Source organism: Chelonia mydas, chromosome 11 (genome assembly GCF_015237465.2).
Source record: "Chelonia mydas isolate rCheMyd1 chromosome 11, rCheMyd1.pri.v2, whole genome shotgun sequence".
NCBI lineage: Eukaryota > Metazoa > Chordata > Testudines > Cheloniidae > Chelonia > Chelonia mydas.
The window spans coordinates 8,911,374-8,924,602 of record NC_051251.2 but is presented as its reverse complement, the minus strand read 5'-3'; the positions used below and the strand labels follow the sequence as shown (position 1 = coordinate 8,924,602).

At 40.1% G+C, this 13,229-nt stretch overlaps 1 protein-coding gene across 1 annotated transcript in view; it reads right to left on the bottom strand.

The window, feature by feature from the left end:
• Window positions 1–9,794, bottom strand: part of GLI2 (GLI family zinc finger 2) — a 262,344-nt gene extending 252,550 nt beyond the window's left edge. The window contains exon 1 of the mRNA XM_037912674.2: window positions 9,712–9,794. The gene's annotated coding sequence lies outside the window, so the exon portion shown is untranslated. The remainder of the gene's footprint in view (window positions 1–9,711) is intronic.
• Between the last annotated feature and the right edge of the window lie 3,435 nt (window positions 9,795–13,229).

The window sequence follows — 13,229 nt, the reverse complement described above, 5'->3', positions numbered from 1 at the left end:
ATGGCACAATCTTCAGCTCACAGATGCATATGTGCAATTTCATTGGAAAAGAGTGGCCCACTGTGTCAAGATTACACTGGAAACTTTTCCCATTTGTGAAGAGGTTACTGGTGATAATTGAATCCCAAAAGATTCAGCAATTCTGTCTAGATGAGTACCCAAAAGTCTGTATCTATCTACAGAATTTTATATAGCACCTATCACTGGTTAATGAAAATGCTTAATGTTTATCCAAATCTTTGCTGAACATCTTGGGCCGGAGCCTCAGCTGATGTTAACTAACATTTCCACTGAATTCAATGGAGCTACGCCAATTTAGATCAGCTGATGATCTGATCCCTTGATCACTTCCTTCTTCTGGTCTGGCTGCAAGGACAGTCTTTGACATGGTATTTTGACATCTATTGGCCAAAGCCAAAAAGTATAAAGCTGTGTGAACTGTATGTAAATTTTAATGATAAGAAAAGTATTTCAGATCTCAGAGAAGTTTGTTTGGATTTTGGACTGAATGTTTGGGTCAGTTTTTATGTTCTCTGAACTGCTTTTCTCATTCCTAGTCCATATAGTTCTTCCTTTTCTAATCTGTTCACTAGTGTGTTCCCTTTTTGTCTTCCCCAGGTGTCAGATTAAAAAGATGTAAAGAATGAATTTGCATTTGACACAGATGAAAAATCAAAAAATGAAACTGGGGTCAAATTCTAGGCTCTTCCATCTGTTCTTACATCCTACCCCTTTATGGATAATTTGATTTAATAGGGTGAAATTGCTAGAGATGGTTGAGGGTGGAGTATTCCAAAAATGTCATCAGCATTTTTGATTGAAATTCAAAATTTCAACAATGAAAAAAATCATCAACATTTAGAAAATTCTGACCAGCTCTCATTTGGGACCTGAAAGAATGTCTATTAAAGTCAATGCAATTATTCCAATTGACTTCAGTAGGAGCTGGATCAGACTTTAAGAGAACAGTTGTGGTTTTTTAAAACCATATAGTGGGGAGATAATCCTCTATTAAATTCTATAGGATGCTTGAAAAAAACCTATGGAAATTTATCTTTGATTTGCTTCTTTAGAACTTTTCTCTAAAGATTTTCCCACCAGAAGGAAGGCCCATCCTCATGATAAACCCAGCAGGCCATTTCAAAATCCCCAAAGGAAAGCAGTGAATACGGCCTATACAACATGTTAGGGTTCCTTTTCTTTCTCTTGTGCTTCAAATCTGGCTAATTCCAGTTTTTTCTGGCTGTCACTTTCTGTCATCCTAGCCTTTTTGTGTTTAACCTAGCTATACCCAAGAGTTAGAAAGGAAAAAACAACCCAGCTTGTGAATTCCTTTGCTACAGTAGCTTGACCCTTCTGCCTTCAGGTAGCCATTACCAGCAAATTCACAGTTAAGTATTCAGCTCTGACTCCAAAGCTACTGACTGCAGTTCCATGACAGATTTAGGCCCCATGCTTGCAACAGAGTTTGCATGCACCCAGTCAATTGGAGGATCAGAGCCTTGTATTCAAATGCAGTTCTCTTTTGGGATGAAGATTTAAAATTATTTATTTTAGAATTATCACGAGGACATACATAGTACCTTAAAACTATCTCATGTGGCTCTACCATGTTATGTGTGTCTGATTTAGCTCCATGCAACAGGGACTATAGGCCAAACTCAGTATTGGGGTAAACAAGTGCAACTCTATTGAGGTCAGTAAAGTTGCACTGGACTGAATGTAGCCTCAGGCCTATAAAACATCACACACACCTATGATGTTTAACAAATTAACAACAAAGCACATCATAGCCAAAAGGAGTTGGTTGGAAGGATGGGGGAGATTTTCAGCACAAAATATACAAGTTGTTTTTTATTTAAAAAAACAATAACCCTGCTAGCCAAAGGGAAGTCATAGCTTTAAGTAAACACCAATTTACAATACCACTGCCTACCATGCTGACCAATATTGTCTCATTGTTTCCTTTTCCTCCCCTGTCTGTCTTCACCAGCTGTCTCTTGTCTTAGATTGTACGCTCTCTGGGGCAGGAACCATCTCACTGTGTGCTGCAGCTTGTGTAAATCTTTCTGTCTTCCCTCACTATTCCTCACCAAGTAGACATGTCAGCTACCAGAAAGTGTCATTTCAACACCAGCTTCCTTAAGACATTCTTTTGTCTTTTACCTGAAGGATCCATTCTTGCCATTTCCTTTGTCTTCAACTACAATACTCACAGGTCAGGAAAGCGATAAAATCTATAAAGTATTCCACTGGTATGTGGTATCTACCCAAAATGAACAAGGAGACAGTGTTTGTATTCAGTTCAGAATTGAGTTAGAGGCATGGCCCCCAATTCAGCAAAGCATTTAAGTGTGTACTTAACTTTAAGCACATGCTTAAGTGCTTTGCTTAACTGAGGCCCTAATTGAGTTAGAGTAAGGCAGTGTTAGACATCTCAAGCTGTTCTTTTAAGATCTTATCATATCTGAACTAGAAAATAAACTCTCTTCCATTTTGGCTGTGACCCAGCACCAAAGTTGTATGGGCAGATTCTGATCTAGGAATCTGAATCCAAAGCTCCCACACCCCAAAATGTAAAGAGTTTAAGATTAGAGGTTCTGATTTGGGTCTCTCTCTATCACACTATCTATATTTCCAGCTTAGAAGTATGAAAATTACACATCCTAGTTTACACACAGCTAGAGAAATACCTGGCATTTCAGAAATGAGGGCATTGATATAGGTGGGTATACAATGTTAAATTATTTATGGACAATTTTTCTTATGCCAATCAGCAGGTTTTCATAGTCATGAAATCCAACCCCCTAATTGTACCCTCTTGAGTTAGTGATCACAGTGGGGATAAATGACTTGTCTACCTGGGGAGTGATTGGGAATGGGAAAGGAGCAGCATGCCAATGGGTGTGCATATTTCAAATTGCTAGTGTTCCTCCTGGCTCTTCACTCTTTCAAAGTAAATGTTTTTAAAAGAACGGAGTCAAAGGACTTCTCTGGATATTTGGTGGAGTGGGGTGGAGGTGGGGGGCTGAGATATGCAAAATAGTACATGATAAACAGGTGTATAAGGCAACACCAGGCAATCAGCAGATGGACAAGGCAGCTGGAGCAAACCCCTGCTTTCAAATATGAAATTAATTAGACCTGTTGGAATTTTTAAATTCCATGAGGGAAAATTAGGGAATAGATTTTGTACTAACCTCAGAGATCAGAGAGAAAACTTGTTGTATCTTGTAGAATATTGAGGCCCTGATCAATTCCCAAACCCCAGCTCACCATCCTTGGGATTGAGCAATTTATAATTTACAATATCATGACCTAAAAATTAAATATTTAAACAACATTAAGGGTGGCCAGTAGCAGTAATAATACTTTGTATTTATTTTCAAAACACTTTACATATTAATCCTTAAACACTCCTTTGAAATAGGTGAATACAGATGGGAAAACTGAGGTACAGAGAGATTATGTGCTTTGCCCAAGGCCGGATAATGAGTCCCCTGACAGAGCTAGGACTTGAACTCAGGAGTGCATCCTGCCTCAACAAATAAGTCAACTTAAGATACAGAGGATTCTTTTCTTTTCCCTTTCTCTTTGCCCTGTCTCTAAAGATTTATTGAAATCTTTTCATTGTAATGTTGTCTTTGCTTCAACGAGTCAGCCATTCTAGGTACAGTCTTCTCTGACTATTACAAACAAGGGGGCAGTTCTTTCTAGTGCCACTTCTGAAAAGCAAGTGACTACTGGACTAACAGCATCTGTAGCAGAATTTCTGAAAGGTATAAATGAATAATAGAATTATGAGAGCGGGAACATGACTCCAACACCACATCACATAGTTCTCACGTGCTGGTGTCTTCTTGAGATATCATCTCCTACCATTGGGAGTGGCCCGTGGAAATTGAATAATGGCTACAATTTTCAAAAATGACTGGTGATTTTGAATACTCAACTTTTCAGAAGGCAGGTGCTCTGCACTTTCTGAAAATCAGGCCCCCTTAGGATGTCTTGGGCATCCAAAATCCCTAGACATTTTTCTAAATCTTGGCCAGCTTCTCATGATGACCATGAAATGTGACCATCAGCACATGAAATGCAGCATCGTCAGCATGAGATACTCAATGAAAAATGAAATCTGGAACTTTACCAGGCATGAATTTCCATCCTATTTGGTGAATAATTCACTGATAATACAATATGGAAATGGAGTAGGCCTGTGTCCCCAAGTAATAGCCTTCATACACCACTGCCCATCAAAGTCCAGCCCCTCTTTGCTGAAGAGACAAATAATGTTTGCAATCATGCCTAATATATTTCAAATTGGTTATATTGTTTGTAGATTGCTTATGTCAAAACGTGAATTCTCTGGTGTGCTTTAGGATTTATGCATCCTTGTTCTTCGCAAGGGTTTGTTCTTATTTGTTGCTACCTGCAAAAATATATCTCTTGGCCCCAATTCACAGTGGAACAATGTTAGGTCATTATTCCTAGAATTGTTAGGCTGCAAAGAAGCAATTTCTCACTAACCTGTGACACAGGAAATTGTGATTCTGATATCAGGTCATTTCAGGAGTTTCTTTTACAACAATCTGTTTTGCTGTCAGTAAATGACATTTTTGTATTATTTCAGAAAGTGGAGGCTTTAGTATTTTTGTAGGTATATGTTAAATATTACTCTGCTGTCTCTTGTTCTCCTGCATTGCCTGGAGTTTTAATGTATATCTTAGTTATCAACTGAATCATATTTTGACTGAAGGTGAAAATATGTGGTTGCTGGAACTATTGTTACTTTAAAGTGCCTTTCAGAAAACTTGAGTTTCTTACTTTTGTTTTCCCTGATGTTCCTTTTATGAAGAGCTACCATGAATGATTAATGCTTAAATACCCCTTTTTCTGTAAGTTGTCCACTGAACCTATTTGTCACCAGGTGTTATTCATGAATGGAACACAACCAAAATGCCACATGGGAAGAATTTATATTATGTTAAATAGGCTTTGGTTTTGTGAACTGGAGTCATTATTTAACATCAATACTTCCTCTTATGATGAGGATAGCTAGACACATTTTACCAATAGGCTGTGGCAAGATGCAAAGGATTATTGTTTGGGTATTCTTTTGAATTGGATATCCACAAAACATTTGGAAGATAAAGGTATAACATATGTATTACAAATAAATATGCATATTGACTAGAGCTGAGCAAAATTATTCAGACAAATATTTTATTCACTGAAAAATGCTGTTTCAGGTCAGTCAAAACTATTTGCAACTTTGTGTTGAATTCAGCAGAGTTTCAGATGAAAAATAATTTTTTTTTTAAAAGTCAAAAATGAAATAAGTTGATATTTTGTTTTGAAATTTGCCAAAATCTAGTTTTTTTACAAAGGGTTATAAAGCCTGAAAATGAAATTATACATTTCATTTTGGGTTGGTTGAATTACTTCAGTCAATCCAAAATTAACTTTTTGTTTTGTTTAATTATTTTGCTGAAAAAAAAAAATTTCCGGTCAACATGATTTTTTTTTTATTATTATATTTTATTTTTCAGTTTGGTCAGTGAATCAAAAACCCTGCTATTATCTCAGCTGTAATACTGACTACCTATGAAACAGTTTATTGGCAAAGACCATTTTAGATACACTTTGGGAGCTGAGATGCTATAAAGTTGCACATCCACAGAGACAAAAATTATTTCCATTGAAATACATAGCATCAAGTTCTCCTACACAGATTATTTAACCTCTTTCTTGCTCTCCTTTCTATAATATTTGGGGTTTTTTAGGCTAATGGGGATAGATAGGTGGAGAGATCTTACATTTACGTAATTCTTTTCTACCTGAAAGATCCTAAGTGCTTTTCAAAATAGAAACCAAACCCTCCTACCCTTACTCACCCATTCGCTTCTCATGAATTAGGCCAGCGGGATTATATAGGTTCACTGTATTATACACATATGTATAAATTCTATTAGAATCATTCATGCACCATTTAATTGCAGCCATCTTCGGGGTAGAAAATGGCAGCTATTTAATGGTGCACAGCCACACCACAAGAGCGTTTAGCCACTTAAAATGTATATGGAATGATGACACAAGCAGGAATTGACAAGCAATGACCACACTGATTTCAATGAAAAGCCTGAAATGTATTTATATAGTAGTCTATATCACCCACTGATCTCAATCCATTATTTCTGACACATATTTTTATAGATTTAAATTGTATTTGAAGAGGAGAATTTTTTCCCAGTACTAGAATAGATACAAATTTACTGTATTTCTGTGAATAGTAATGTAACCCCCAAGGAGATTACATAGATTCCTGGGACCCTGTCTGCTGGCAGCTCAGGGAGAGGCACACTCTCCCTGGTAGGGAGGGGGAGCCAAGGCAGACTCAGAGTCTCCCCAGCAATAGGGAGTGAGAGGCCCTCCCAGGGAGTTGAGAAAAGGGGAGAAGCCATTTTGGAGCCAGCCTGGAGCCAGCCAGGAAAAGGGCAGGATTGGCTGTGTGGGGAGCTGGTGAGTCCTAGGCCTGCATGCAGGGTTCCCCCTGAGAACAGGCCTCTAGGGACCTGACAGCAGATCCCTCAGCTGGGTTTTTCCTTCCCCACTGGTAATTCCCAATTTGTTGAGTTTGCTGGGAAACTTCCCCAGCCAGGCTGAGTTTGCCCTCCAGCTGTCACCACATGGTCAGCTCTGCTCTGGCTGCTAGTCCAGGGCTGCTGCCTGCTGTGAGTGTGTGTCTGGAGGCTGGGCTAGGGGGCTACAGTTTGGACATTAGTGTAGTTGTGTAACCTACACCTTGAGCCCTGCATCCCTTTGTGGTGAGGGGAAATCCTGGGACCGATGCAGCCTGATTCCTGCTTGAGGAGGATCCTTGCCAGAAGAGAGCAGCCCCTCTACAGAGACTGAGGAGTCCAGAGTCATCTTCAAACCTGAGGATCATTCATGGAGTTTGTGAGTGCATCATCTTTTAGGTAGACAGACAGGTAATTTGTTTTGGGGACCCCCTACTCCCTGAACTGTGGCCTCAAGCCAGGAAGTAAAGGTTTGAGGATTTTATAACCTCCTGCATATTACACCTGTGGAGGGATTTACCACCTTCTCCTGCTTGTGAGTCCTTTGGGCTGTACTGAACCCAGTGAGCCACGCTGCTAAACCACTGCAAAGAAGAATTTGGTGGTTATAGGTCATCAAGGGCCCCAGCAAAGTATGCATACCAACAGGACACTAATTTTACATTTGCTACATCTAGTCACAGGTATTTTCAGCGTGGGCACTGGTGACTCTAAAAATAGTGTTTTACCCTGTTATGTTGTATTTGTCTCCTGTTTAATATAATTATTGTGTTGAAAATATTGTATGTGTTATTGTGTTATTTCTTGAAAGTCTCCAACTATCTGGCAAGTAAGTGGGGATTACCCTGTAGTTAGAATTTTCCGCACAAGCTGCCTGGTGACCCTGCCAGGAAGGAGCAAGGGGGTTGGAAGCACCGCCAAATAATTTCATAGGAAAAAAGAAAGAAGATACACCCGGCTGAGTGGGTGGCGGGATCCAAAAGAACCCAGACCTGTAAACGGATTGGCATTAAAGGAAGTAACCAGATGGAGAGGGGGTGCTACACTAAAGCAAGAGATTAGAAGCCCCTTCACTTGAGACATTCACAACGAGTGTGAAGAAAGCACTACAAAAAACAGTTTGGAGAATAATCCTGGGTGGCAGGAGAAGGGAGACAGGGAAATAGTCTAATTCATCTAATACCTAGCTCTTAATTTCTATAAGCCCAGTGGTAAGAGAAATGTTTAGCACAAAGCTTCCTTGGAGCGAAAAACGTAATCTCATGTTGACAGGGTGCAGGATCATTAGGATTGGTATAGTATTCACATAACTTACAGGCCAATTAATCTTTTCATGTACTATTGCTAAAATTCTCAATTCTAATTGACTGTAATAGCATTATGTGACTTTATCATGATGGGAAAAGAAAATCTGTCACTAGGGTCGACACAAAGGGTCTGATCCAAAGCCCATTTGAGTCAATGGGGGTCTTTCCACTAGTCCGATGGGTTTTGGATCAGGTTCAAAGGCAGGAAGAGAGTCACCGCATATGCTGACACATACCAGGGGTCTGATCCTGAAAGATTCTGCATATACACTGTATTAAAATCCCTCCACTTTCAGAAAAGTCATTGGGGGTAAAAGGTACTTAGAACCTTGCAGGATTGTGCCTCCCCATAGCAAGCAAACAGCACAAGTTTCACTGACAAGCTTTTGTTTGCAAGACGAAGGAAAAGTCTAAAGGTAAACCATCAGCAGCTGTGTAAAATGTTGCTATAAGAGCGACTTGGATTGGAAAACAATGTTTTCAGCCATTACATCACTATCTTGGTTACCTGGGATAAATTACAACCAGTCCATTGCTGTCTTTTCGATAGCACACAAAACTGTGATCCTATTCACAGACGGTGATTAGAAATCCCACAACAGTTTTAAAAGAGTAGGGATGTCAGATCCACTCTCCAGGCCACATTTTCATTGTGGCAACCTCTGCACTTTTGAATCCTGCCCCATCCTGCTCCTCTGAAGTTTCTAGTAGACACACTGTTCTTCATTTCCTTTATTAAGCTATTGGGCAGTGTAGATGTGCATCATTCAATATGCCACATTCCACTTTAGAGGTGGTGGAAATGACAATATTGGGATGTTTGTAAAGTGCTCTGGGATTCCCTCAAGATGATAGACACTATTCTACAGCAGAGACAACATTAACCTCAAACTAGGGGTTTGTTGAGGAATTATTTTTAGTGATCACTATTAAAGAGGTGTCGGCACCATAGATCTGAAATGGCTTTCCAAAAACCATTTCCTACTGGTTCTGCTGCATTCAGCCTTTGTTAACCTTGGCATTAAAATTACCTTGCAGAACTCACTCTCACCTTGGATCATGGAGATTTTGCTACTATATGCATACTTGATTTGAGAAACTCACTGTTCCATGGATCTGGATATAGTTTCTAACAATCAAAATGGTGGTTAGTCAAATTAATCCTTGTGAAGAACCAATCAGAATGGAGGCAAACATTAATTACAGTCAAGCAGATGCAGCTTTATCAATAAATTCAATCCTTCACGAAGATAACATATAAAGGGAACCTGTCCAGCAATGCCTGTCATCCCCCTTCTCCCCTTTCCCTATTCAAGTCCTGAGCATCCTGACTATTGTGTGGGGGCTAGGGACAAAGAAAGAGATCTGCTTCTGCCTCACACTGCCTTGTCAGGGCAGTGCCCTGCCACCAACCAATCCCAGTACTGCTTAGAGGTACCAAGACTGACCAATAGCAGACCCCCTGTTGTACCAGCTCTGGCCAGACCCTGAAATCAGACACCAGCTGTTATGGCTGATGCCCCTTTTCACGAGGCTCCACTATATATTCAGACAATAAGTGATATTCTTGACATGAACCAAGTCTAATCTGGAAAACATTATCTTGTGCCACAACATTTTTTCCTCTGACCACACAAGAATAAACTCTGGCAACAGTGGACTCAGGTTATGTATTTATATTCCCATGAGGACCTTATTTGTTCAGACTGCTCCTCAGCATTCAGAAAATGTAATAATTAACAACTGAATTGTACTTCTACCTCTAAACCATAAGATGACAAAACAGAGACATGATCAGATACAAGGACACTTTTCAACATATTCACCTCAGGCCAATGATCACTGTGCAGACTTCTCTGAGAGAATAGTACATACTGATCCTCTGCATATGTCTGAATGTTCTGCGATGCTGAAGCCCAACTTTCCCTGCTAAATTCAAAGAGTTTATTTCCTGTAGAAGAGAAAGTTCATCAATTTTTGGATGCATCATCAACAACAACAAAACAGAAAAACTAAGTACAGAAAAATGTAAAAGCCCTGGACATTGTATATCTTGTAGTCAACAGTGGAAAGTACAAATTGTAGCAGGAGAATAACACAATTAGGGAGTGACACATGCAGAACCATCAGAAAGCCCACAGCATAAACAAATGTGCAGTTCAAAAGAACACTTCCAGTACAAGCATTTCATATGTGTAGAGTTTGAAAGGAAGCACTGTCTAGTGGTTAAATCACCTTAACCACTAGAAGGAAGTCAGAAGATGTGGGTTCTATCTGGCTTTAATTATAAATGTGCATTGTGACCTTAGGCAAGTCATAACCAACTTTCTGGGTCTCAGTTTCCTATCTGTAAAATTGGGATAATATTTAACTTGCAGGGAGTTGTGAGTATTAAAATCATTAACATTTGCAAAATGGCTTGAGATCCTGAGGTCAGGGGGGTGTCACTGAGTATTATTATTTAGTTTACTTTTGGACTTTTCAGTAGAATTACAGAACATCGTGAATGGGACTTTCAGATTCCCAGTGTAAATGAGATGGGCTCTGAAATGTAAGCCAAAGAGCAGCTTTAAACAGCTCGTCTGTTTCTCATTTAGTTACACACTACCATATTAACTAATTAAATCTCACAACACCCTTATAAGGTCAGCATCAGGCATATAGGGATCACTTTACCCATCACAGAAATGCAGCCACCTCTGAGGCAAAATGCAGCATCTGTTTAATAATGCTCACCAGTGTCTCAAGACAGTTCTCAGTTCTTAAATACAATGGTGATTGATTGGTATTGTGTACAGCCTAAGATTGGACAGGATGTGAATCATATACAATAACTGAATCAAGTGCAAGAGAGCTTATTTATAATCACAGTTCATTTACGCAGACAGGCATTTGGTCAGGACATGGTGATTAATTCTCCTGCTCATATAAAGAGTGCACAGAATCTTCAATAAACAAAGTGGTCAGGACCGCAGCTTCCTCTGAAAGACAGCACATTCAACCAAACAGTGCCCTTTAACAACATGCTGGGGCACCAGGTCAGTACTGACTCAGAGGTAAGAGTGCCATCACCTGATTCACACAGCACTTCCTAAGCACCTACATGTTCCTTTGAGGTATCCTCTCCAAGAACTGCACTGACCTGGCCTGACCTTGCTTAGCTTGTGAGATCCTATGGGATCCTAATACAAAGAGCAGTGCAGGCTATTATTACTAGTTTATTCATGCATGATTTCACTGTACTGGATGAAAGATTATAAAGGAAATGAAACACAAGTAGTTCCCCAGCCTAGAAGTCAAACCTACAAAGTCTATTCATCAGGATTATCCACCCAGGAATCATTATTTGAATGTCTTACAGTACCAGGCCAATTCATTTTGTGAGATGACAGACAGTATTGCAATCAATGGCATTGGATGGTGCCCATTGTCCCAGCCTCAGAGTAATCCCCTCCGTTCAGTTCCCACCTCCGTTGTGCGCTCCAGGAGTGCCCAGTCAGGTCTCAGGACTCCAGCCATGACCTGTCTCAGGGCAGGCACCCTTGTCCCACTCCCTTCTGACTGGGGTTTAAAGACTGCACAGCCCCTTGCCATCCACTCTAATATCCCTCAACAAGCCTGTCTACCTAAGGGCCAGCACCACAGAGGGCTGTGCTTTCTCTCTAAGGACAATAGCCAGCATGTGCCAGCAGTCACAAGTTACCCCACAGCTCTTCCAAAGCAAAGGACATTTATTCACAGGGCAAAAGCAGAGAAAACATTAAAAAAAAACCAATACAAGTTCCTAGTTGTTTACTAAACATAGCAGAAATCACTCATTTTCCATACAGTGATTCTGGTAGGCCAACGTCCCTTCCATCCCTTCAGCATGCACTGAGGTCCTCCAAGGACAAAAGGTCCCATACATTTACTGAATCAAAAGGAAGACCATGAGTCTGTTTAAATATATATTTAATATATAGCCTTTATATATCCCAAAGTCTTTGGTCTCTTGGTCTCTGGAAAACCCAGTTTGAACCAGTATAGGCAAACTACCCCACGGGGTGGTTCCTCTTTGGAGTTGCATTAGGTCCTTAGATTTCTGTGGTACCGAAGAAGTTATCTGGGTAGGTACCAGAAGTTGAGAAAGATCAGTTGGTGGTTCTCTCTGCTGCTCTGGTCATGCTTAGACAGTACTGGAGAAGGCTTAAGTACCCATTTAAATACCCAGTGAGCATTGCAGCAACCTGTTTACGTGGAACACTAGCCCAGGCCCATGAAAATTTTACAGATCACCATTTAATTTAGTAAGTGATCTGTCTCTCTGACTCTGTGTCCCGTGAGCACTCTGTGGCAGTCCTACTCCCACTTCTTTTTCCCCTAATACATATCTCATAATCAAGCAGTGGTTTATAGAGAGAGGTGAAACCACCCCCGCATTACTCTTCTCTTCTGCCTCCTGGTTCTCAGTGTATTTGCCTAGTGTAGTCCTGTTGGGTGAGAGTGGAAGTGTGCATCATCTATGGCTAGTGATATATAGGAAAACATCCACAGATAAGATGCTCAGTCCTTATTCAGACAAAACTTCCATTGACTTAAATGGAAACTCTGTCTAACCAAGAACAGGAGAATTAGTGGTAGATATACAGACAGCAATTCTTACATAATCTGGCATTATTTTATTTTGATTACATTCAAACAAAATACCACCAGCCTTCAGATTTTCACTGGATAAATCCTGATAGTTTCTAGGGACCTTCTGTTTATGTGTTGTCAAAACACAATCTTTGACTACACATGACTCACACACTAAATTACAGATGGGTGGACAGGGAAATCTTCATGAAACAGGCCCTGGAATTGAAGTAATGACCACATGTGGGGAAAAGTAGGTGTTTCCACATGGCCAGTTTTGCTGGACTTGTAAAATGCTGCGTATAGTTAAACCTCTCCTCTAGAGGCGGAGCTGCAAATCCGCATTTTATTTGAGCAAACTAGCAGGATCCCAGGGAAGAAAAAATACAACTAAAGACCAATAAAGGCAATTGCCTTGGAAACCTGACATATGCAAAGTAATGATGGGAGATTAGGGTATGGCCCTAAGCATGGGAGAGATAACTCTTGGTAATGCTAGATAGTGGAATTCTCTTGATCGATATATCTATTCACTACCTGTGGATCTTTGAAGACTTGTGTCCAAATCAGACACACGCAGAAGTAAAATCACCATATTTGCAGGACACACTGAGTTCTACAGAGCATGCTTTTTTTAAATATTTCGCGTAATGACTTTGGTGTGCCTGCCACTGTGGCATATTAGTGACAATCCAGGTCAGTCAAGTTGTAATAGGCTCTACTTAGCACT